Genomic DNA, 25,708 nt, shown 5'->3' on the forward strand with positions numbered 1-25,708 from the left:
AGGGAATGATGGCCAGAGAGAGCCGCTGTGCAGATGCAGACACAAAGACATCCTCCAGGGGAGTCCAGGGAGCAGGGAGTGATGGCCACAGAGAGATGCTGCACAGAAGCAGACTTACAGACAGCCTCCAAGGGAGTCCAGGGAGAAGGGAGTGATGGCCAGAGAGAGACGCCGCACAGAGGCAGACACACAGACATCCTCCAGGGAAGTCCAGGGAGCAGGGAGTGATGGCCACAGAGAAATGCTACGCAGAGACAGACACACAGACAGCCTTCAGGAGAGTCCCGGCAGAAGTGTTTGATTGCCAGAGAGATAGACGCTGTGCAGACAGACACACAAACAGCCATCAGGGGAGTCCATGTAGTAGAGAGTGACGGCCAGAGAGAGATGCTGCGCAGACACAAACACAGAGAGAGCCTTCAGTGGAGTCCAGGGAGCAAAGAGTGACGGCCAGGGAGGCAGACACTGCACAGAGTCAGACACACAGATATCCTTCAGGGGAGTCCAGGGAGCAGGAAGTGATGGCCACAGAGAGATGCTGCAAAGAGGCAGACACACAGACAGCCTTCAGGGGAGTCCAGGGAGATGGAAATGGTGGCCAAAGAGACAGGCTCCTTTGGAGGCAGACACACAGACAGCCTTCAGGGAAGTCCAGGGAGCAGGAAGTGATGGCCACAGAGAGATGCTGCACGGAGGCAGACACGCGGACAGCCTTCCGTGGAGGTCGGGAGCAGGGAATGATGGCCAGAGAGAGACGCTGCACAGAGGCAGACACACACACAGCCATCAAGGGAGTCCATGGAGCAGGGAATGATGGCCAGAGAGAGACCCTGTGCAGAGACAGACACACAGACTCCCTTCAGGGGAGTCCAGGGAGCAGGGAGTGGAGCCACTGAGAGATGCTGTGCAGAGGCAGACACACAGACAGCCATTAGGGAGAAGAGTGATGAGAGAGATGCTGTGCAGAGGCAGACACACAGTCAGCCTTCAGGGGAGTCCAGTGAGCAGGGAATGATGGCCAGAGAGAGATGCTGTGCAGAGGCAGACACACAGACAGCCATCAGGGGAGTCCAGGGTAAAGGGAGTGACTGCCACAGAGAGGTGCTGCACAGAGGCAGACACACGGACAGCCTTCGGTGGAGGCAGGGAGCAGGGAATGATGGCCAGAGAGATACGCTGCACAGAGGCAGACACACAGACAGCCATCAGGGGAGTCCAGGGAGCGGGGAATGATGGCCAGAGAGAGACGCTGCACAGAGGCAGACACAAAGACATCCTTCAGGGGAGTCCAGGGAGCAGGGAGTGATGGACACAGTGAGATGCTGCACAGAGGCAGACACACAGACAGCCTTCAGGGGTCTCCAGGGAGAAGGGAGTGATGACCACAGAGAGATTCTGTGCAGAGGGAGACACACAGACAGCCATCAGGGAGCAGACTGATGAGAGAGATGCTTTGCAGAGGCAGACACACAGACAGCCTTCAGGGGAGTCCAGGCAGCAGAGTTAGATGGCCAGAGAGACAGACGCTGCGCAGAGGCAGACACACAGACAGGCTTCAGGGAAGTCCAGGAAGCAGGGAGTGATGGCCTCAGAGAGATGCTCTGCAGGGGCAGACACACAGACAACCATCAGGGGAGTCCGGGGATTAGAGAGTGACGGCCGGAGAGAGATGCTACGCCGAGACAGATACACAGACAGTCATCAGGGGAGTCCAGGGAGCAGGGAATGATTGCCAGAGAGAGACGCTGCACAGAGGCAGACACACAGACATCCTTCAGGGGAGTCCAGGGAGCAGAGAGTGATGGAAACACAGAGATGCTGTGCAGAGGCAGACACACAGACAGCCTTCAGGGAGCAGAGTGATGAGAGATGCTGTGCAGAGGCAGACAAACAGACAGCCATCAGGGGAGTCCAGGGAGCAGAGAGTGATGGCCAGAGGGAGATGCTGTGCAGAGGCAGACACAGACATCCTTCAGGGAGTCCGAGAGAAGGGAGTGATGGCCAGAGAAACAGACGCTGTGCAGAGGCAGACACACAGACATCCTCCAGGGGAGACCAGGGAGCAGGGAGTGATGGCCACAGAGATGCTGCATAGAGGCAGACACACAGACAGCCTTCAGAGAGGAGAGTGATGAGAAAGATGCTGTGCAGAGGCAAACATAGAGGCAGCCTTCAGGGGAGTCAGAGAGCAAGGAATGGCGGCCAAGGAGAGATGTTGCACAGAGGCAGACACACAGACAGCCATCAGAGGAGTCCAGACAGAAGGGAGTGATGGCCAGAGAGACAGACGTTGCGCAGAGGCAGACACACAGACAGCCATTAGGGGCATCCAGGGAGCAGGGAATGGTGGCCAGAGAGAGAGGCTGTGCTGAGGCAGACACACAGACAGCCTTCAGGGAACTCCAGGGAGCAAAGAGTAATGGCCACAGAGAGATACTGTGCAGAGGCAGATACACAGACAGCCTTCAGGGAGCAGAGTGATGGGAGAGATGCTGTGCAGGGACAGACACACAGAAAGCCTTCAGCAGAGTCTAGGGAACAGGAAGTGATGTCCACAGAGAGATGATGTGCACAGGCAGACACCAATCAGGGGAGTACAGGGAGAAGGGAATGACGGCCAGATTGACAGACGCTGCTCAGAGGCAGACACACAGCCACCATGAGAGTGTAGAGAGCAGGGAATGATGGCCAGAGTGAGATGCTATGCAGAGACAGACACACAGCCAGCCTTCAGGGGAGTCCAGGCAGCAGAGTTTGATGGCTAGAGAGACAGACGCTATGCAGAGGCAGACACACAAACAGCTATCATGGGAGTTCAGGGAGTAGAGAGTGATGGCCAGAAAGTGATGCTGCGCAGAGACAGACACACAGACATCCTTCAGGGGAGTCCAGGGAGCAGAGAGTGATCACCACAGAGAGATGCTGCAAAGAGGCAGACACACAGCCAGCCTTCAGGGGAGTCCAGGGAGCAGGGAGTGATGGCCACAGAGAGATGCTCTGCAGAGGCAGACAACCAGACAACTATCAGGCTAGTCCAGGCAGCAGAGAGTGATGGCCAGAGAGACAGATGCTCCGCTGAGGCAGACACACAGACAGCCATGAGGGGAGTCCGGGGATTAGAGAGTGACGGCCAGAGAGAGATGCTCCGCCGAGACAGATACACAGACAGCCATCAGGGGAGTCCAGGGAGCAGGGAGTGATGGCCACAGAGAGATGCTGTGCAGAGGCAGACACACAGACATCCTTAATGGGAGTTCAGGGAGCAGGGAGTGCTGGCCACAGAGAGATGCTGCACAGAGGCAGACACGCGGCCAGCCTTCGGTGGAGGCAGGGAGCAGGGAATGATGGCCCGAGAGAGACGCTGCACAGAGGCAGACACACAGACAGGCTTCAGGGAAGTCCAGGAAGCAGGGAGTGATGGCCTCAGAGAGATGCTCTGCAGGGGCAGACACACAGACAACCATCAGGGGAGTCCGGGGATTAGAGAGTGACGGCCGGAGAGAGATGCTACGCCGAGACAGATACACAGACAGTCATCAGGGGAGTCCAGGGAGCAGGGAATGATTGCCAGAGAGAGACGCTGCACAGAGGCAGACACACAGACATCCTTCAGGGGAGTCCAGGGAGCAGAGAGTGATGGAAACAGAGAGATGCTGTGCAGAGGCAGACACACAGACAGCCTTCAGGGAGCAGAGTGATGAGAGATGCTGTGCAGAGGCAGACAAACAGACAGCCATCAGGGGAGTCCAGGGAGCAGAGAGTGATGGCCAGAGGGAGATGCTGTGCAGAGGCAGACACAGACATCCTTCAGGGAGTCCGAGAGAAGGGAGTGATGGCCAGAGAGACAGACGCTGTGCAGAGGCAGACACACAGACATCCTCCAGGGGAGACCAGGGAGCAGGGAGTGATGGCCACAGAGATGCTGCATAGAGGCAGACACACAGACAGCCTTCAGAGAGGAGAGTGATGAGAAAGATGCTGTGCAGAGGCAAACATAGAGGCAGCCTTCAGGGGAGTCAGAGAGCAAGGAATGGCGGCCAAGGAGAGATGTTGCACAGAGGCAGACACACAGACAGCCATCAGGGGAGTCCAGACAGAAGGGAGTGATGGCCAGAGAGACAGACGTTGCGCAGAGGCAGACACACAGACAGCCATTAGGGGCATCCAGGGAGCAGGGAATGGTGGCCAGAGAGAGAGGCTGTGCTGAGGCAGACACACAGACAGCCTTCAGGGAACTCCAGGGAGCAAAGAGTAATGGCCACAGAGAGATACTGTGCAGAGGCAGATACACAGACAGCCTTCAGGGAGCAGAGTGATGGGAGAGATGCTGTGCAGGGACAGACACACAGAAAGCCTTCAGCAGAGTCTAGGGAACAGGAAGTGATGTCCACAGAGAGATGATGTGCACAGGCAGACACCAATCAGGGGAGAACAGGGAGAAGGGAATGATGGCCAGATTGACAGACGCTGCTCAGAGGCAGACACACAGCCACCATGAGAGTGTAGAGAGCAGGGAATGATGGCCAGAGTGAGATGCTATGCAGAGACAGACACACAGCCAGCCTTCAGGGGAGTCCAGGCAGCAGAGTTTGATGGCTAGAGAGACAGACGCTATGCAGAGGCAGACACACAAACAGCTATCATGGGAGTTCAGGGAGTAGAGAGTGATGGCCAGAAAGTGATGCTGCGCAGAGACAGACACACAGACATCCTTCAGGGGAGTCCAGGGAGCAGAGAGTGATCACCACAGAGAGATGCTGCAAAGAGGCAGACACACAGCCAGCCTTCAGGGGAGTCCAGGGAGCAGGGAGTGATGGCCACAGAGAGATGCTCTGCAGAGGCAGACACACAGACAACTATCAGGCTAGTCCAGGCAGCAGAGAGTGATGGCCAGAGAGACAGACGCTCCGCTGAGGCAGACACACAGACAGCCATGAGGGGAGTCCGGGGATTAGAGAGTGACGGCCAGAGAGAGATGCTCCGCGAGACAGATACACTGACAGCCATCAGGGGAGTCCAGGGAGCAGGGAGTGATGGCCACAGAGAGATGCTGTGCAGAGGCAGACACACAGACATCCTTAATGGGAGTTCAGGGAGCAGGGAGTGCTGGCCACAGAGAGATGCTGCACAGAGGCAGACACGCGGCCAGCCTTCGGTGGAGGCAGGGAGCAGGGAATGATGGCCCGAGAGAGACGCTGCACAGAGGCGACACACAGACAGCCATCAGGGGAGTCCATGGAGCAGGGAATAATGTACAGAGAGAGACGCTGTGCAGAGACAGACACACAGACATCCTTCAGGGGAGTCTTGGTAGCAGGGAGTGATGGCCACTGAGAGATGCTGTGCAGAGGCAGACACACAGACAGCCTTCAGGGGAGTCCAGGGAGCAGAGAGTGATGGCCACAGAGAGATACTGTGCAGAAGCAGACACACAGACAGCCTTCAGGGAGCAGAGTGATGAGAGATGCTGTGCAGAGGCAGGCACGCAGACAGCCTTCAGGGGAGTCCAGGGAGCAGAGAGTGATGGCCACAGAGAGATACTGTGCAGAAGCAGACACACAGACAGCCTTCAGGGAGCAGAGTGATGAGAGATGCTGTGCAGAGGCAGACACACAGACATCCTTCAGGGGAGTCCAGGGAGCAGAGAGTGATGGAAACAGAGAGATGCTGTGCAGAGGCAGACACACAGACAGCCTTCAGGGAGCAGAGTGATGAGAGATGCTGTGCAGAGGCAGACAAACAGACAGCCATCAGGGGAGTCCAGGGAGCAGAGAGTGATGGCCAGAGGGAGATGCTGTGCAGAGGCAGACACAGACATCCTTCAGGGAGTCTGAGAGAAGGGAGTGATGGCCAGAGAGACAGACGCTGTGCAGAGGCAGACACACAGACATCCTCCAGGGGAGACCAGGGAGCAGGGAGTGATGGCCACAGAGATGCTGCATAGAGGCAGACACACAGACAGCCTTCAGAGAGGAGAGTGATGAGAAAGATGCTGTGCAGAGGCAAACATAGAGGCAGCCTTCAGGGGAGGCAGAGAGCAAGGAATGGCGGCCAAGGAGAGATGTTGCACAGAGGCAGACACACAGACAGCCATCAGGGGAGTCCAGACAGAAGGGAGTGATGGCCAGAGAGACAGACGTTGCGCAGAGGCAGACACACAGACAGCCATTAGGGGCATCCAGGGAGCAGGGAATGGTGGCCAGAGAGAGAGGCTGTGCTGAGGCAGACACACAGACAGCCTTCAGGGAACTCCAGGGAGCAAAGAGTAATGGCCACAGAGAGATACTGTGCAGAGGCAGATACACAGACAGCCTTCAGGGAGCAGAGTGATGGGAGAGATGCTGTGCAGGGACAGACACACAGAAAGCCTTCAGCAGAGTCTAGGGAACAGGAAGTGATGTCCACAGAGAGATGATGTGCACAGGCAGACACCAATCAGGGGAGTACAGGGAGAAGGGAATGATGGCCAGATTGACAGACGCTGCTCAGAGGCAGACACACAGCCACCATGAGAGTGTAGAGAGCAGGGAATGATGGCCAGAGTGAGATGCTATGCAGAGACAGACACACAGCCAGCTTTCAGGGGAGTCCAGGCAGCAGAGTTTGATGGCTAGAGAGACAGACGCTATGCAGAGGCAGACACACAAACAGCTATCATGGGAGTTCAGGGAGTAGAGAGTGATGGCCAGAAAGTGATGCTACGCAGAGACAGACACACAGACATCCTTCAGGGGAGTCCAGGGAGCAGAGAGTGATCACCACAGAGAGATGCTGCAAAGAGGCAGACACACAGCCAGCCTTCAGGGGAGTCCAGGGAGCAGGGAGTGATGGCCACAGAGAGATGCTCTGCAGAGGCAGACACACAGACAACTATCAGGCTAGTCCAGGCAGCAGAGAGTGATGGCTAGAGAGACAGACGCTCCGCTGAGGCAGACACACAGACAGCCATGAGGGGAGTCCGGGGATTAGAGAGTGACGGCCAGAGAGAGATGCTCCGCCGAGACAGATACACAGACAGCCATCAGGGGAGTCCAGGGAGCAGGGAGTGATGGCCACAGAGAGATGCTGTGCAGAGGCAGACACACAGACATCCTTAATGGGAGTTCAGGGAGCAGGGAGTGCTGGCCACAGAGAGATGCTGCACAGAGGCAGACACGCGGCCAGCCTTCGGTGGAGGCAGGGAGCAGGGAATGATGGCCCGAGAGAGACGCTGCACAGAGGCGACACACAGACAGCCATCAGGGGAGTCCATGGAGCAGGGAATAATGTACAGAGAGAGACGCTGTGCAGAGACAGACACACAGACATCCTTCAGGGGAGTCTTGGTAGCAGGGAGTGATGGCCACTGAGAGATGCTGTGCAGAGGCAGACACACAGACAGCCTTCAGGGGAGTCCAGGGAGCAGAGAGTGATGGCCACAGAGAGATACTGTGCAGAAGCAGACACACAGACAGCCTTCAGGGAGCAGAGTGATGAGAGATGCTGTGCAGAGGCAGGCACGCAGACAGCCTTCACGGGAGTCCAGGGAGCAGAGAGTGATGGCCACAGAGGGATGCTGTGCAGAGGCAGACACACAGACAGCCATCAGGGGAGTCCAGGGAACAGGGAATGATGGCCAGAGAGAGAGACGCTGTGCAGAGGCAGACGCAAAGATATCCTCCAGGGGAGTCCAGGGAGCAGGGAAATGATGGCCAGAGAGAGACGCTGTGCAGAGGCAGACACACAGACATCCTCCAGGGGAGTCCAGTGAGCAGGGAGTGATGGCCACAGAGATGCTGCACAGAGGCAGACTCACAGACAGCCTTCATGGGAGTCCAAGGAGAAGGGAGTGCTGGCCACACAGAGATGCTGCACAGAGGCAGACATGCGGACAGCCTTCGGTGGAGGCAGGGAGCAGGGAATTATGGCCAGAGAGAGACACTGCACAGAGGCAGACACACAGACAGCCATCAGGGGAGTCCAGGGAGCAGGGAGTGATGGCCACTGATAGATGCTGTGCAGAGGCAGGCACACAGACAGCCTTCAGGGGAGTCCAATTAGCAGAGAGTGATGGCCACAGAGAGATGCTGTGCAGAGGCAGACACAGACAGCATTCAGGGAGCAGAGTGATTAGAGATGCTGTGGAGAGGCAGACACGCAGACAGCCTTCAGGGAGTACTGGGAGAAGGGAGTGATGGCCAGAGAGACAGACGCTGTGCAGAGGCAGACACAGACAGCCATCAGGGGAGTCCAGGGAACAGGGAATGATGGCCAGAGAGAGACGCTGTGCAGATGCAGAAACAAAGACATCCTCCAGGGGACTCCAGGGAGCAGGGAGTGATGGCCACAGAGAGATGCTGCACAGAAGCAGACACACAGACAACCTTCAGGGGAATCCAGGGAGCAGGGAGAGATGCTGCACAGAGACAGACACACAGACAGCCTTCAGGGGAGTCCAGTGAGCAGGGAATGATGGCCAGAGAGAGACGCTGTGCAGAGGCAGACACACAGACAGCCATCAGGGGAGTCCAGGTTAAAGGGAGTGATGGCCACAGAGAGATGCTGCACAGAGGCAGACACACGGACAGACTTCGGTGGAGACAGGGAGCAGGGAATGATGGCCAGAGAGAGACGCTGCACAGAGGCAGACACACAGACAGCCATCAGGGGAGTCCAGGGAGCAGGGAGTGATGGACACAGTGAGATGCTGCACAGAGGCAGACACACAGACAGCCTTCAGGGGTCTCCAGGGAGAAGGGAGTGATGACCACAGAGAGATTCTGTGCAGAGGGAGACACACAGACAGCCATCAGGGAGCAAACTGATGAGAGAGATGCTTTGCAAAGGCAGACAAACAGACAGCCATCAGGGGAGTTCAGGGAGAAGGGAGTGATGGTCAGAGAGAAAGACGCTGCGCAGAGGCAGACACATAGACAGCCATCAGGGGAGTCCAGGCAGCAGGGAATGGTGGCCAGAGAGACAGGCTCCTTCATGGGCAGACACACAGACAGGCTTCAGGGAAGTCCAGGAAGCAGGGAGTGATGGCCTCAAAGAGATGCTCTGCAGAGGCAGACACACAGACAACCATCAGGGGAGTCCGGGGATTAGAGAGTGACGACCAGAGAGAGATGCTACGCCAAGACAGATACACAGACAGTCATCAGGGGAGTCCAGGGAGCAGGGAATGATGGCCACAGAGAGATGCTGCACAGAGGCAGACACGAGGACAGCCTTCGGTGGAGGTAGGGAGCAGGGAATGATGGCCAGAGAGAGACGCTGCACAGAGGCAGACACACAGACATCCTTCAGGGGAGTCCAGGGAACAGAGAGTGATGGAAACAGAGAGATGCTGTGCAGAGGCAGACACACAGACAGCCTTCAGGGAGCAGAGTGATGAGAGATGCTGTGCAGAGGCAGACAAACAGACATCTATCAGGGGAGTCCAGGGAGCAGAGAGTGATGGCCAGAGGGAGATGCTGTGCAGAGGCAGACACAGACAGCCTTCAGGGAGTCCGAGAGAAGGGAGTGATGGCCAGAGAGACAGACGCTGCGCAGAGACAGACACACAGACAGCCATCAGGGGAGTCCATGGAGCGGGGAATGATGGCCAGAGAGAGATGCTGTGCAGAGGCAGACACACAGACATCCTCCAGGGGAGTCCAGGGAGCAGGGAGTGATGGCCACAGAGATGCTGCACAGAGGCAGACACACAGACAGCCTTCAGAGAGGAGAGTGATGAGAAAGATGCTGTGCAGAGGCAAACATAGAGGCAGCCTTCAGGGGAGTCAGAGAGCAGGGAATGGCGGCCAAGGAGAGATGTTGCGCAGGGGCAGACACACAGACAGCCATTGGGGGCATCCAGGGAGCAGGGAATGGTGGCCAGAGAGAGAGGCTGTGCAGAGGCAGACACACAGACAGCCTTCAGGGAACTCCAGGGAGCAACGAGTGATGGCCACAGAGAGATGCTGTGCAGAGGCAGATACACAGACAGCCTTCAGGGAGCAGAGTGATTGGAGAGATGCTGTGCAGGGACAGACACACAGAAAGCCTTCAGCAGAGTCTAGGGAACAGGAATTGATGTCCACAGAGAGATGATGTGCAGAGGCAGACACACAGACAGCAATCAGGGGGGTACAGGGAGAAGGGAATGACGGTCAGAGAGACAGACGCTGCTCAGAGGCAGACACACAGCCACCATGGGAGTGTAGGGAGCAGGGAATGATGGTCAGAGTGAGATGTTACGCAGAGACAGACACATAAACAGCTATCATGGGAGTTCAGGGAGTAGAGAGTGACGGCCAGAGAGTGATGCTGCGCAGAGACAGACACACAGAGAGCCTTCAGGGGAGTCCAGGGAGCAGAGAGTGGTGGACAGAGAGGCAAGCACACTGCACAGAGTGAGACACACAGACAACCTTCAGTGGAGTCCAGGGAGCAGAGAGTGATCGCCATAGAGAGATGCTGCAAAGAGGCAGATACACAGCCAGCCTTCAGGGGAGTCCAGGGAGCAGTGAGTGATGGCCACAGAGAGATGCTCTGCACTGGCAGACACACAGACAACCATCAGGCTAGTCCAGGCAGCAGAGAGTGATGCTGCGCAGAGACAGACACACAGAGAGCCTTCAGGGGAGTCCAGGGAGCAGGGAGTGATGGCCACAGAGAGACGCTCCGCTTAGGCAGACACACAGACAGCCATGAGGAGAGTACGGGGATTAGAGAGTGACGGCCAGAGAGAGATGCTCCGCCGAGACAGATACACAGACAGCCATCAGGGGAGTCCAGGGAGCAGGGAGTGATGGCCACAGAGAGATGCTGAACTGAGGCAGACACACAGACAGCCTTCAGGAAAGTCCAGCGAGCAGGTAATGATGGCCAGAGAGAGATGCTGTGCAGAGGCAGACACACAGACATCCTTCATGGGAGTTCAGGGTGCAGGGAGTGCTGGCCACAGAGAGATGTTGCACAGAGGCAGACACACAGACAGCCATCAGGGGAGTCCATGGAGTAGGGAATAATGTCCAGAGAGAGACGCTGTGCAGAGACAGACACACAGACATCCTTCAGGGGAGTCTAGGTAGCAGGGAGTGATTTCCACTGAGAGATGCTGTGCAGAGGCATACACACACACAGACAGCTTTCAGGGGAGTCCAGGGAGCAGAGAGTGATGGCCACAGGGAGATGCTCTGCAGAGGCAGACACAGACAGCCTTCAGGGAGTACAGGGAGAAGGGAGTGATGGCCAGAGAGACAGACGCTGTGCAGAGGCAGACACCCAGACAGCCATCAGGGGAGTCCAGGGAACAGGGAATGATGGCCAGAGAGAGCCGCTGTGCAGATGCAGACACAAAGACATCCTCCAGGGGAGTCCAGGGAGCAGGGAGTGATGGCCACAGAGAGATGCTGCACAGAAGCAGACTTACAGACAGCCTCCAAGGGAGTCCAGGGAGAAGGGAGTGATGGCCAGAGAGAGACGCCGCACAGAGGCAGACACACAGACATCCTCCAGGGGAGTCCAGGGAGCAGGGAGTGATGGCCACAGAGAAATGCTACGCAGAGACAGAGACACAGACAGCCTTCAGGAGAGTCCCGGCAGAAGTGTTTGATTGCCAGAGAGATAGACGCTGTGCAGACAGACACACAAACAGCCATCAGGGGAGTCCATGTAGTAGAGAGTGACGGCCAGAGAGAGATGCTGCGCAGACACAAACACAGAGAGAGCCTTCAGTGGAGTCCAGGGAGCAAAGAGTGACGGCCAGGGAGGCAGACACTGCACAGAGTCAGACACACAGATATCCTTCAGGGGAGTCCAGGGAGCAGGAAGTGATGGCCACAGAGAGATGCTGCAAAGAGGCAGACACACAGACAGCCTTCAGGGGAGTCCAGGGAGATGGAAATGGTGGCCAAAGAGACAGGCTCCTTCGGAGGCAGACACACAGACAGCCTTCAGGGAAGTCCAGGGAGCAGGAAGTGATGGCCACAGAGAGATGCTGCACGGAGGCAGACACGCGGACAGCCTTCCGTGGAGGTCGGGAGCAGGGAATGATGGCCAGAGAGAGACGCTGCACAGAGGCAGACACACACACAGCCATCAAGGGAGTCCATGGAGCAGGGAATGATGGCCAGAGAGAGACCCTGTGCAGAGACAGACACACAGACTCCCTTCAGGGGAGTCCAGGGAGCAGGGAGTGGTGGCCACTGAGAGATGCTGTGCAGAGGCAGACACACAGACAGCCATTAGGGAGAAGAGTGATGAGAGAGATGCTGTGCAGAGGCAGACACACAGTCAGCCTTTAGGGGAGTCCAAGGAGCAGAGAATGATGGCCAGTGAGAGATGCTATGCAGAGGCAGACACACAGACAGCCTTCAGGGAGCAGAGTGATGAGAGATGCTGTGCAGAGGCAGGCACACAAACAGCATTCAGGGGAGTCCAGGGAGCTGAGAGTGATGGCCAGAGAGAGGTGCTGTGCAGAGGCAGACACAGACAGCCTTCAGGGGAGTCCAGGGAGCAGAGAGTGATGGCCAGAGAGGCAGACGCTGCACAGAGGCAGACACACAGACAACCATTAGGGGCATCCAGGGAGCAGGGATTGGTGGCCAGAGAGAGAGGCTGTGCAGAGGCAGACATACAGACAGCCTTCAGGGAGCAGAGTGATGAGAGAGATGCTGTGCAGGGGCAGACACACAGAAAGCCTTCAGCAAAGTCTAGGGAGCAGGGAGTGATGTCGGCGGAGAGATGTGCAGAGGCAGACACACAGACAGCCATCAGAGGAGTCCAGGGAACAGGGAATGATGGCCAGAGAGAGATGCTGTGCAGAGGCAGACACAAAGACATCCTCCAGGGGAGTCCAGGGAGCAATGGCCACAGAGAGATGCTGCGCAGAGGCAGACACACAGACAGCCATAAAGGAGTCCAGGGAGAAGGGAGTGCTGGCCACAGAGAGATGCACAAAGGCAGACAAGCGGACAGACTTCGGTGGAGGCAGGGAGCAGGGAATGATGGCCCGAGAGAGACGCTGCACAGAGGCAGAGACACAGACAGCCATCAAGGGAGTCCATGGAGCAGGGAATAATGTCCAGAGAGAGACGCTGTGCAGAGACAGACACACAGACATCCTTCAGGGGAGTCTAGGTAGCAGGGAGTGATGGCCACTGAGAGATGCTGTGCAGAGGCATACACACACACAGACAGCTTTCAGGGGAGTCCAGGGAGCAGAGAGCAATGGCCACAGAGAGATGCTGTGCAGATGCAGACACACAGACAGCCTTCAGAGAGCAGAGTGATGAGAGATGCTGTGCCGAGGCAGGCACACAGACAGCCTTCAGGGGAGTCCAGGGAACAGGGAGTGATGGCCACTGAGAGATGCTGTGCAGAGGCAGACACAGACAGCCTTCAAGGAGTACAGGGAGAAGAGAGTGATGGCCAGAGAGACAGACGCCGTCCAGAGGCAGACACACAGACAGCCATCAGGGGAGTCCAGGCAACAGGGAATGATGGACAGAGAGAGACGCTGTGAAGATGCCGACACAAAGACATCCTCCAGGGGAGGCCAGGGAGCAGGGAGTGATGGCCACAGAGAGATGCTGCAAAGAAGCAGACTTACAGACAGCCTTCAAGGGAGTCCAGGGAGAAGGGAGTGATGGCCAGAGAGAGATGCTGCACAGAGGCAGACACACAGACATCCTCCAGGGGAGTCCAGGGAGCAGGAAGTGATGACCACAGAGAGATGGTGCACAGAGGCAGACTCACAGACAGCCTTCAAGGGAGTCCAGGGAGTAGAGAGTGACGGCCAGAGAGATATGCTGCGCAGAGACAGACACAGACGGACTTCAAGGGAGTACAGGGAGATGGGAGTGATGGCCACAGAGAGATGCTGCACAGAGGCAGACACGCGGACAGCCTTCCGTGGAGGTCGGGAGCAGGGAATGATGGCCAGAGAGAGACGCTGCACAGAGGCAGACACACACACAGCCATCAAGGGAGTCCATGGAGCAGGGAATGATGGCCAGAGAGAGACCCTGTGCAGAGACAGACACACAGACACCCTTCAGGGGAGTCCAGGGAGCAGGGAGTGGTGGCCACTGAGAGATGCTGTGCAGAGGCAGACACACAGACAGCCATTAGGGAGAAGAGTGATGAGAGAGATGCTGTGCAGAAGCAGACACACAGTCAGCCTTGAGGGGAGTCCAAGGAGCAGAGAATGATGGCCAGTGAGAGATGCTATGCAGAGGCAGACACACAGACAGCCTTCAGGGAGCAGAGTGATGAGAGATGCTGTGCAGAGGCAGGCACACAAACAGCATTCAGGGGAGTCCAGGGAGCTGAGAGTGATGGCCAGAGAGAGGTGCTGTGCAGAGGAAGACACAGACAGCCTTCAGGGGAGTCCAGGGAGCAGAGAGTGATAGCCAGAGAGGCAGACGCTGCACAGAGGCAGACACACAGACAACCATTAGGGGCATCCAGGGAGCAAGGATTGGTGGCCAGAGAGAGAGGCTGTGCGGAGGCAGACACACAGACAGCCTTCAGGGAACTCCAGGGAGCAAAGAGTGATGGTCACAGAGAGATGCTGTGCAGAGGCAGACATACAGACAGCCTTCAGGGAGCAGAGTGATGAGAGAGATGCTGTGCAGGGGCAGACACACAGAAAGCCTTCAGCAAAGTCTAGGGAGCAGGGAGTGATGGCCACTGAGAGATGCTGTGCAGAGGCATACTCACACAGAGACAGCTTTCAGGGGAGTCCAGGGAGCAGAGAGCAATGGCCACAGAGAGATGCTGTGCAGATGCAGACACACAGACAGCCTTCAGGGAGCAGAGTGATGAGAGATGCTGTGCAGAGGCAGGCACACAGACAGCCTTCAGGGGAGTCCAGGGAACAGGGAGTGATGGCCACTGAGAGATGCTGTGCAGAGGCAGACACAGACAGCCTTCAAGGAGTACAGGGAGAAGAGAGTGATGGCCAGAGAGACAGACGCTGTGCAGAGGCAGACACACAGACAGCCATCAGGGGAGTCCAGGGAACAGGGAATGATGGACAGAGAGAGACGCTGCACAAAAGCAGACTTACAGACAGCCTTCAAGGGAGTCCAGGGAGAAGAGAGTGAGGGCCAGAGAGACAGACGCTGTGCAGAGGCAGACACACAGACAGCCATCAGGGGAGTCCAGGGAACAGGGAATGATGGACAGAGAGAGACGCTGCACAGAAGCAGACTTACAGACAGCCTTCAAGGGAGTCCAGGGAGAAGGGAGTGATGGCCAGAGAGAGATGCTGCACAGAGGCAGACACACAGACATCCTCCAGGTGAGTCCAGGGAGCAGGAAGTGATGGCCACAGAGAGATGGTGCACAGAGGCAGACTCACAGACAGCCTTCAAGGGAGTCCTGAGAGAATAGAGTGATGGCCAGAGAGAGATGCTATGCAGAGACAGACTCACAGACAGCCTTCAGGGGAGTCCAGGCAGCAGAGTTTGATGTCCAGAGAGACAGACGCTGTGCAGAGGCAGACACATAAACAGCCATCAGGGGAGTCTAGGGAGTAGAGAGTGACGGCCAGAGAGGCAGACGCTGCACAGAGGCAGACACACAGACAACCATTAGGGGCATCCAGGGAGCAGAGAGTGTTGGCCAGAGAGAGAGGCTCCTTCGGAGGCAGACACACAGACAGCCTTCAGGGGACTCCAGGGAGCAGGGAATCATGGCCAGAGAGAGACGCTGTGCAGAGGCAGACACAGAGACAGCATTCAGTGGAGTGCAGGGAGTAGAGAGTGATAGCTAGAGAGACAGACACTCCACAGAGGCAGACACATAGACAGCCATCTGGGGAGTCCAGGGAGTAGAGAGTGATGGCCAGAGAGAGATGCTGGGCTGAGACAGACACACAGACAGCTATCAGGGTTGTCAAGGGAGTGATGGCCACAGAGAGATGCTGCACAGAGGCAGACACACAGACAGCCATCAGGGGAGTCGAGGGAGCAGAGAGTGATGGCCACAAAGAGATGCTGTGCAGCGGCAGACACACAGACAGCCATCAGAGAGCATAGCGATGAGAAAGATGCTGTGCAGAGGCAGACACAAAAATAGTCATCACGGGCATCCAGGAAGCAGGACAGGAAGCAGGACGTGATGGCCACAGAGAGATGCTGTGCAGAGGCAGACACACAGACAGCAATCATGGGAGTCCAGGGAGAAGGGAGTGACGGCCAGAGAGAGTTGCTGCGCAGAGACAGACACAGAGAGAGCCTTCAAGGGAGTCCAGGGAGCAGAGAGTGATGGCCAGAGAGGCAGAGACTGCACAGAGTCAGACACACAGATATCCTTCAGTGGACTCCAGGGAGCAGGGAGTGATGGCCACAGAGAGATGCTGCAAAGAGGCAGACACACAGACAGCCTTCAGGGGAGTCCAGGGCGAAGGGAATGGTAGCCAGAGAGACAGGCTCCTTCGGAGGCAGACACACAGACAGCCTTCAGGGAAGTCCAGGGAGCAGGGAGTGATGGCCACAGAGAGATGCTCTGTAGAGGCAGACACACAGACAGCCTTCAGGGGACTTCAGGCAGCAGAGAGTGATGGCCAGAGAGACAGACGCTCCGCAGAGGCAGAAACGCAGACAGACGTCAAGTGAGTCTGGGGATTAGAGAGTGACGGCCAGAGAGAGATGCTGCGCTAAGGCAGACACACAGACAGCCTTCAGGGGAGTCCAGCGAGCAGGGAATGATGGGCAGAAAGAGACGCTGTGCAGAGGCAGACACACAGACATCCTTCATGGGAGTCCATGGAGCAGAGAGTGTTGGCCAGAGAGAGAGAGGCTCCTTCGGAGGCAGACACACAGACAGCCTTCAGGGAAGTCCAGGCAGCAGAGAGTGACGACCAGAGAGACAGACGATGCGCAGAGGCAGACACACAGACAGCCATCAGGGGAATCCAGGAAGCAAAGAATGATGGCCAGAGAGAGATGCTGTGTGGAGACGGACACACAGACAGCCTTCAGGGGAGTCCAGGCAGCAGAGAGTGATGGCCAGAGAGACAGACGCGCCGCAGAGGTAGACATACAGATCGCTATCGGGGTAGTCCAAGGAGTAGAGAGTAACATCCAGAGAGAGATGCTGCGCTGAGACAGACACACAGATAGCCATCAGGTGAGTCCAGGGAGCAGGGAATGAGGGGCAGAAAGAGACGCTGCGCAGAGGCAGACAAACAGACAGCCATCAGGGGAGTCCATGGAGCAGAGAGTGTTGGCCAGAGAGAGAGGCTCCTTCGGAGGGAGACACACAGACAGCCTTCAGGGAAGTCCAGGGAGCAGAGAGTGACGACCAGAGAGACAGACGCTGCACAGAGGCAGACACACAGACAGCCATCAGGGGAATCCAGGAAGCAAGGAATGATGGCCAGAGAGAGATGCTGTGTAGAGACGGACACACAGACAGCCATTGGGGGAGTCCAAGGAGTAGAGGGTGAAGTCCAGAGAGAGATGTTGCGCTGAGAGAGAACACAGACAGCCAGCAGGGTAGTCCAGGGAGTGATGGCCACAGAGAGATGCTGCACAGAGGCAGACACACAGACGGCCATCAGGGGAGTCTTGGGAGCAGGGAATGATGGACAGAGAGAGACGCTGTGCAGAGGCAGACACAGAGACAGCATTCAGGGGAGTCCAGGGAGCAGAGAGTGATAGCCAGAGAGACAGACGCTCCGCAGAGGCAGACACATAGACAGTCATCTGGGGAGTCCAGGGAGTAGAGAGTGATGGCCAGAGAGAGATGCGGGGCTGAGACAGACACACAGACAGCCATCAGGGTAGTTAAGGGAGTGATGGCCACAGAGAGATGCTGCACAGAGGCAGACACACAGACAGCCATCAGGGGAGTCCGTGGAGCAAGTAATGATTGCCAGAGAAAGAAGCTGGGCAGAGGCAGACACACAGATAGCCTTCAGGGGAGTCCAGGGAGCAGAGAGTGATGGCTCCAGAGAGATGCTGTGCAGAGGCTGACACACAGACAGCCTTCAAGGAGCTGAGTGATGAGAGAGATGCTGTGCAGAGGCAGACACACAGACAGCCTTCAGGGGAGTCCAGGGAGCAGAGAGTGGTGGCCACAGAGAGATGCTGTGCAGCGGCAGACACACAGACAGCCATAAGAGAGCATAGTGATGAGAAAGATGCTGTGCAGAGGCAGACACACAAATAGCCATCACGGGCATCCAGGAAGCAGGAGGTAATGGCTACAGAGAGATGCTGTGCAGAGGCAGACACACAGACAGCAATCAGGGGAGTCCAGGGAGAAGGGAGTGACGGCCAGAGAGAGATGCTGCGCAGAGACAGACACAGAGAGAGCCTTCAGGGGAGTCCAGGGAGCAGAGAGTGATGGCTACAGAGAGATGCTGCGCAGAGGCAGACTCACAGACAGCCATAAAGGAGTCCAGGGAGTGGGGAATGATGGCCAGAGAGAGACGCTGTGCAGAGTCAGACACACAGATATCTTTCAGGGGACTCCAGGGAGCAGGGAGTGATGGCCAAAGAGAGATGCTGCAAAGAGGCAGACACACAGTCAGCCTTCAGGGGAGTGCAGGGAGAAGGGAATGGTGGCCAGAGAGACAGGCTCCTTCGGAGGCAGACACACAGACAGCCTTCAGGGAAGTCCAGGGAGCAGGGAGTGATGGCCACAGAGAGATGCTCTGCAGAGGCAGACACACAGACAACCATCAGGGGATTCCAGGCAGCAGAGAGTGATGGCCAGAGAGAAAGACGCTCCGCAGAGGCAGACACACAGACAGACGTCAGGTGAGTCTGGGGATTAGAGAGTGACGGCCTGAGAGAGATGCTGCACCGAGACAGATACACAGACAGCCATCAGGGGAATCCAGGAAGCAAGTAATGATGGCCAGAGAGATGCTGTGTAGAGACAGACACACAGACAGCCTTCAGGGGAGTTCAGGCAGCAGAGAGTGATGGACAGAGAGACAGACGCCCCGCAGAGGCAGAAACACAGACAGCCATCGGGGTAGTCCAAGGAGTAGAGAGTGACGTCCAGAGAGAGATGTTGCGCTGAGACAGACACACAGACAGCCATCAGGGTAGTCCAGGGAGTGATGGCCAGAGAGAGATGCTGCACAGAGGCAGACACACAGACAGCCATCAGGGGAGTCCTGGGAGCATGGAATGATGGCCAGAGAGAGACGCTGTGCAGAGGCAGACACAGAGACAGCATTCAGGGGAGTCCAAGGAGCAGAGAGTGATAGCCAGAGAGACAGACGCTCCGCAGAGGCAGACACATAGACAATCATCTGGGGAGTTCAGGGAGCAGGGAGTGATGGCCACAGAGAGATGCTGCACAGAGGCAGACACACAGACAGCCATCAGGGGAGTCCAAGGAGCAAGACTTGATTACCAGAGATAGATGCTGTGCAGAGGCTGACAAAAAGACAGCCTTCAGGGAGCTGAGTGATGAAAGAGATGCTGTGCAGAGGCAGACACATAGACAGCCTACAGGGGAGTCCAGGGAGCAGAGAGTGATGGCCACAGAGAGATGCTGTGCAGCGGCACACACACAGACAGGCATCAGAGAGCATAGTGATGAGAAAGATGCTGTGCAGAGGCAGACACACAAATAGCCATCACGGGCATCCAGGAAGCAGGAGGTGATGGCCACAGAGAGATGCTGTGTAGAGGCAGACACACAGATAGCGATCAGGGGAGTCCAGGGAGAAGGGAGTGGCGGCCAGAGAGAGATGCTGCGCAGAGACAGACACAGAGAGAGCCTTCAGGGGAGTCCATGGAGCTGAGAGTTTGGCCAGAGAGGCATACACTGCACAGAGTCAGACACCCAGATATCCTTCAGGGGACTCCAGGGAGTAGGGAGTGATGGACACAAAGAGATGCTGCAAAGAGGGAGACACACAAACAGCCTTCAGGGGAGTCCAGGGAGAAGGGAATGGTGGCCAGAGAGACAGACGCTCCGCAGAGGCAGACACACAGACAGAGCTCAGGTGAGTCTGGGGATTAGAGAGTGACGGCCAGAGAGAGATGCTGCGCCGAGGCAGATACACAGACAGCCATCAGCGGAGTCCAGGGAGCAGGGAGTGATGGCCATAGAGAGATGCTGCACAGAGGCAGTCACACAGACAGCCGTCAGGGGAGTCCATGGAGCAGAGAGTGTTGGCCAGAGAGAGAGAGGCTCCTTCGGAGGCAGACACACAGACAGCCTTCAGGGAAGTCCAGGGAGCAGAGAGTGACGACCAGAGAGACAGACGCTGCGCAGAGGCAGACACACAGATAGACATCAGGGGAATCCAGTAAGCAAGGAATGATGGCCAGAGAGAGATGCTGTGTAGAGACGGACACACAGACAGCCTTCAGGGGAGTCCAGGCAGCAGAAAGTGATGGCCAGAGACACAGACGCGCCTCAGAGGCAGACATACAGACCGCCATCGGGGGGAGTCCAAGGAGTACAGAGTAACATTCAGAGAGAGATGCTGCGCTGAGACAGACACACAGACAGCCATCAGGGTAGTCCAGGGAATGATGGCCACAGAGATATGCAGCACAGAGGAAGACACACAGACAGCCATCAGGGGAGTCCTGGGAGCAGGGAATGATGGCCAGAGAGCGACGCTGTGCAGAGGCAGACACAGAGACATCCTTCAGGGGAGTCCAGGGAGAAGGGAGTGATGGCCAGAGAGAGATGCGGCGCAGAGACAGATACACAGACAGCCTTCAGGGGAGTCCAGGCAGCAGAGTTTGATGGCCAGAGAGACAGACGCTGTGCAGAGGCAGACATACAAACAGCCTTCAGGGGAGACCAGGGAGCAGGGAGTGATGGCCACAGAGAGATGCTGCAAAGAGGCAGACACACAGACAGCCTTCAGGGGAGTCCAGGGAGAAGGGAATGGTGGCCAGAGAGTCAGGCTCCTTCGGAGGCAGACACACAGACAGCCTTCAGGGAAGTCCCGGGAGCAGGGAATGATGGCCACAGAGAGATGCAGCACAGAGGCAGACACAGAGACAGCATTCAGGGGAGTCCAGAAAGCAGAGAGTGATAGCCAGCGAGAGATGCTGGGCTGAGACTGACACACAGACAGCCATCAGGGTAGTCAAGGGAGTGATGGCCACAGAGAGATGCTGCACAGAGGCAGACAAACAGACAGCCATCAGGGGAGTCCAGGGAGCAAGTAATGATTGCCAGAGAGAGAAGCTGGGCAGAAGCAGGCACACAGACAGCCTTCAGGGGAGTCCAGGGAGCAGAGAGTGATGGCCACAGAGAGATGCTGTGCTGAGGCAGACAGCCTTCAGAGAGGAGAGTGATGAGAAAGATGCTGTGCAGAGGCAGACACACAGACAGCCATCAGGGGAGTCCAGGCAGAAGGGAGTGATGGGCAGAGAGGCAGACGCTGCGCAGAGGCAGACACACAGACAGCCATTAGGGGGGAACAACCTTTACAACGCAACTTTTACAACGCACTACACTTACAACGCATTTTTTACAACGCAACATCCACTACAACGCATTCCATTACATCGCATGACACTACAACGCATTTTTAAAAACTACCTTTACAACGCATTCCATTACATCGCATACTACCTTTACAACGCATACCATTACAACGCATAATATTACACTACACTATCCAACACTTACCCTACTGTTGCACCCCCTGGAGTTAGAATAGTAATTTTTACCCCTATACTATCCAACACTTACCCTACTGTTGCACCCCCTGGAGTTAGAATAGTAATTTTTACCCCTATACTATCCAACACTTACCCTACTGTTGCACCCCCTGGAGTTAGAATAGTAATTTTTACCCCTATACTATCCAACACTTTCCCTACTGTTGCACCCCCTGGAGTTAGAATAGTAATTTTTACCCCTATACTATCCAACACTTTCCCTACTGTTGCACCCCCTGGAGTTAGAATAGTAATTTTTACCCCTATACTATCCAACACTTACCCTACTGTTGCACCCCCTGGAGTTAGAATAGTAATTTTTACCCCTATACTATCCAACACTTACCCTACTGTTGCACCCCCTAGAGTTAGAATAGTAATTTTTACCCCTATACTATCCAACACTTACCCTACTGTTGCACCCCCTGGAGTTAGAATAGTAATTTTTACCCCTATACTATCCAACACTTTCCCTACTGTTGCACCCCCTGGAGTTAGAATAGTAATTTTTACCCCTATACTATCCAACAATTACCCTACTGTTGCACCCCCTGGAGTTAGAATACTAATTTTTAACCCTATACTATCTAATACTTACCTTAAATGCAATTTAATATTATGCGTTGTAATGGTATGCGTTGTAAAGGTAGTATGCGATGTAATGGAATGCGTTGTAAAGGTAGTTTTTAAAAATGCGTTGTAGTGTCATGCGATGTAATGGAATGCGTTGTAGTGGATGTTGCGTTGTAAAAAATGCGTTGTAAGTGCATGCGTTGTAAAAGTGTGCGTTGTAACGACATACATCCACCATTAGGGCATCAAGGGAGCAGGGAATGGTGGCCAGAGAGAGAGGCTCTGCGGAGGCAGACACACAGACAGCCTTTAAGGTACTCCAGGGAGCAAAGAGTGATGGCCACAGAGAGATGCTGTGCAGAGGCCGACACACAGACAGCCTTCAGGGAGCAGAGTGATGAGAGAGATGCTGTGCAGGGGCAGACACACAGAAAGCCTTCAGCCGAGTCTAGAGAGCAGGGAGTGATGTCCACAGAGAGATGTGCAGAGGCAGACACACAGACAGCCTTCAAGGGAGTCCATGGAGCAGGGAATAATGTCCAGAAAGAGATGCTGTGCAGAGACAGACACACAGACATCCTTCAGGGGAGTCCAGGGAGCAGGGAGTGATGGCCACTGAGAGATGCTGGGCAGAGGCAGACACACAGACAGCCTTCAGGGGAGCCCAGGGATCAGCGAGTGGTGGCCACAGAGAGATGCTGTGCAGAGGCAGACACACAGACAGCCTTCAGGGAGCAGACTGATCAGAGATGCTGTGCAGAGGCAGGCACGCAGACAGCCTTCAGGGGAGTCCAAGGAGCAGAGAGTGATGGCCACAGAGAGATGCTATGCAGAGGCAGACACAGACAGCCTTCAGGGAGTACAGGGAGAAAGGAGTGATAGCCAGAGAGACATATGCTGCGCAGAGGCAGACACACAGACAGCCATCAGTGGAGTCCAGGGAACAGTGAATGATGGCCAGAGAGAGACGCTGTGCAGAGGCAGACGCAAAGACATCCTCCAGGGGAGTCCAGGGAGCAGGGAGGGATGGCCACAGAGAGATGCTGCACAGAGGCTGACTCACAGACAGCCTTCAGGGGAGTCCAGGCAGCAGAGTTTGATGGCCACAGAGACAGACGCTGTGCAGAGGCAGACATACAAACAGCCATCAGGGGAGACCAGGGAGTAGAGAGTGACGGCCAGAGTGAGATGCTGCACAGAGACAGAGACAGAGAGAGCCTTCAGGGGAGTCCAGGGAGCAGAGAGTGACAGCCCGAGAGGCAGACACTGCACAGAGTCAGACACACAGACAGCCTTCAGGGGACTCCAGGGAGCAGGGAGTGATGGCCACAGAGAGATGCTGCAAAGAGGCAGACACACAGACAGCAGCCTTCAGGGGAGTCCAGGGAGAATGGAATGGTGGCCAGAGAGACAGGCTCCTTCGGAGGCAGACACACAAACAACCTTCATGGAAGTCCAGGGAGCAGGGAGTGATGGCCACAGAGAGAGGCTGCACAGAGGCAGACACACAGAGAGCCATCAGGGGAGTCCTGGGAGCAGGGAATGATGGCCAGTGAGAGACGCTGTGCAGAGGCAGACAAAGAGACAGCATTCAGGGGAGTCCAGGGAGCAGAGAGTGATAGCCAGAGAGAGATGCTGTGCTGAGGCAGACAGCCTTCAGAGAGGAGAGTGATGAGAAAGATGCTGTGTAGAGGCAGACACACAGACAGCCATCAGGGGAGTCCAGGCAGAAGGGAGTGATGGCCAGAGAGGCAGACGCTGCACAGAGGCAGACACACAGACAGCCATTAGGGGCATCAAAGGAGCAGGGAATGGAGGCCAGAGTGAGAGGCTGTGCGGAGGCAGACACACAGACAGCCTTTAGGGAACTCCAGGGAGCAAAGAGTGATGGCAACAGAGAGATGCTGTGCAGAGGCCGACACACAGACAGCCTTCAGGGAGCAGAGTTATGAGAGAGATGCTGTGCAGGGGCAGACACACAGAATACCTTCAGCAGAGTCTAGAGAGGAGGGAGTGATGGCCACTGAGAGATGTGCAGATGCAGACACACAGACATCCTCCAGGGGAGTCCAGGGAGCAGGGAGCGATGGCCACAGAGAGAGGCTCTGCAGAGGCAGACACACAGACAACCATAAAGGAGTCCAGGGAGCGGGGAATGATGGCCAGAGAGAGACACTGTGCAGAGGCAGACACACAGACATCCTCCAGGGGAGTCTAGTGAGCAGGGAGTGATGGCCACAGAGATGCTGCACAGAGGCAGACATGCGGACAGCCTTAGGTGGAGGCAGGGAATAATGGCCAGAGAGAGACGCTGCACAGAGGCAGACACACAGACAGCCATCAGGGGAGTCCATGGAAGAGGTAATAATGTCCAGAGAGAGATGCTGTTTAGAGAGAGACATACAGACATTCTTCAGGGGTGTCCAGGGAGCAGGGAGTGATGGCCACTGAGAGATGCTGTGCAGAGGCAGACACACAGACAGCCTTCAGGGAAGTCCAGGGAGAAGTGAGTGATGGCCAGAGAGTGATGCTGTACAGAGGCAAACACACAGACAGCCTCCATGGGACTCCAGGGAGAAGGGAGTGATGGCCACAGAGAGATGCTGCACAGAGGCAGACTCACAGACAGCCTCCATGGGACTCCAGGGAGAAGGGAGTGATGGCCAGAGAGAGATGCTACGCAGAGACAGACACACAGACAGCCTTCAGGGGAGTCCTGGGAGCAGAGAGTGACAGCCAGAGAGGCAGACACTGCACAGAGTCAGACACACAGACAGCCTCCAGGGGACTCCAGGGAGCAGGGAGTGATGGCCACAGAGAGATGCTGCAAAGAGGCAGACACACAGACTGCAGCCTTCAGGGGAGTCCAGGGAGAATGGAATGCTGGCCAGAGAGACAGGCTCCTTCGGAGGCAGACACACAGACAGCCTTCAGGGAAGTCCAGGGAGCAGGGAGTGATGGCCACAGAGAGAGGCTGCACAGAGGCAGACACACAGACAGCCATCAGGGGAGTCCTGGGAGCAGGGAATGATGGCCAGAGAGAGACGCTGTGCAGAGGCAGACACAGAGACAGCATTCAGGGGAGTCCAGGGAGCAGAGAGTGATAGCCAGAGCGAGCTGCTGGGCTGAGACAGACACACAGACAGCCATCAGGGTAGTCAAGGGAATGATGGCCACAGAGAGATGCTGCACAGAGGCAGACACACAGACAGCCTTCAGGGGAGTCCAGGGATCAGAGAGTGATGGCCAGAGAGATATGCTACACAGAGACAGACACACATACAGCCTTCAGGGAAGTCCAGGGAGAAGTGAGTGATGGCCAGAGAGTGATGCTGTACAGAGGCAAACACACAGACATCTTCCAGGGGAGTCCAGGGAGCAGGGAGTGATGGCCACAGAGAGATGCTGCACAGAGGCAGACTCACAGACAGCCTCCATGGGACTCCAGGGAGAAGGGAGTGATGGCCAGAGAGAGATGCTACGCAGAGACAGACACACAGACA

The sequence above is a fragment of the Triturus cristatus genome, chromosome 4_2, assembly GCF_964204655.1.
Source record: "Triturus cristatus chromosome 4_2, aTriCri1.1, whole genome shotgun sequence".
In the NCBI taxonomy this organism is placed as follows: domain Eukaryota; kingdom Metazoa; phylum Chordata; class Amphibia; order Caudata; family Salamandridae; genus Triturus; species Triturus cristatus.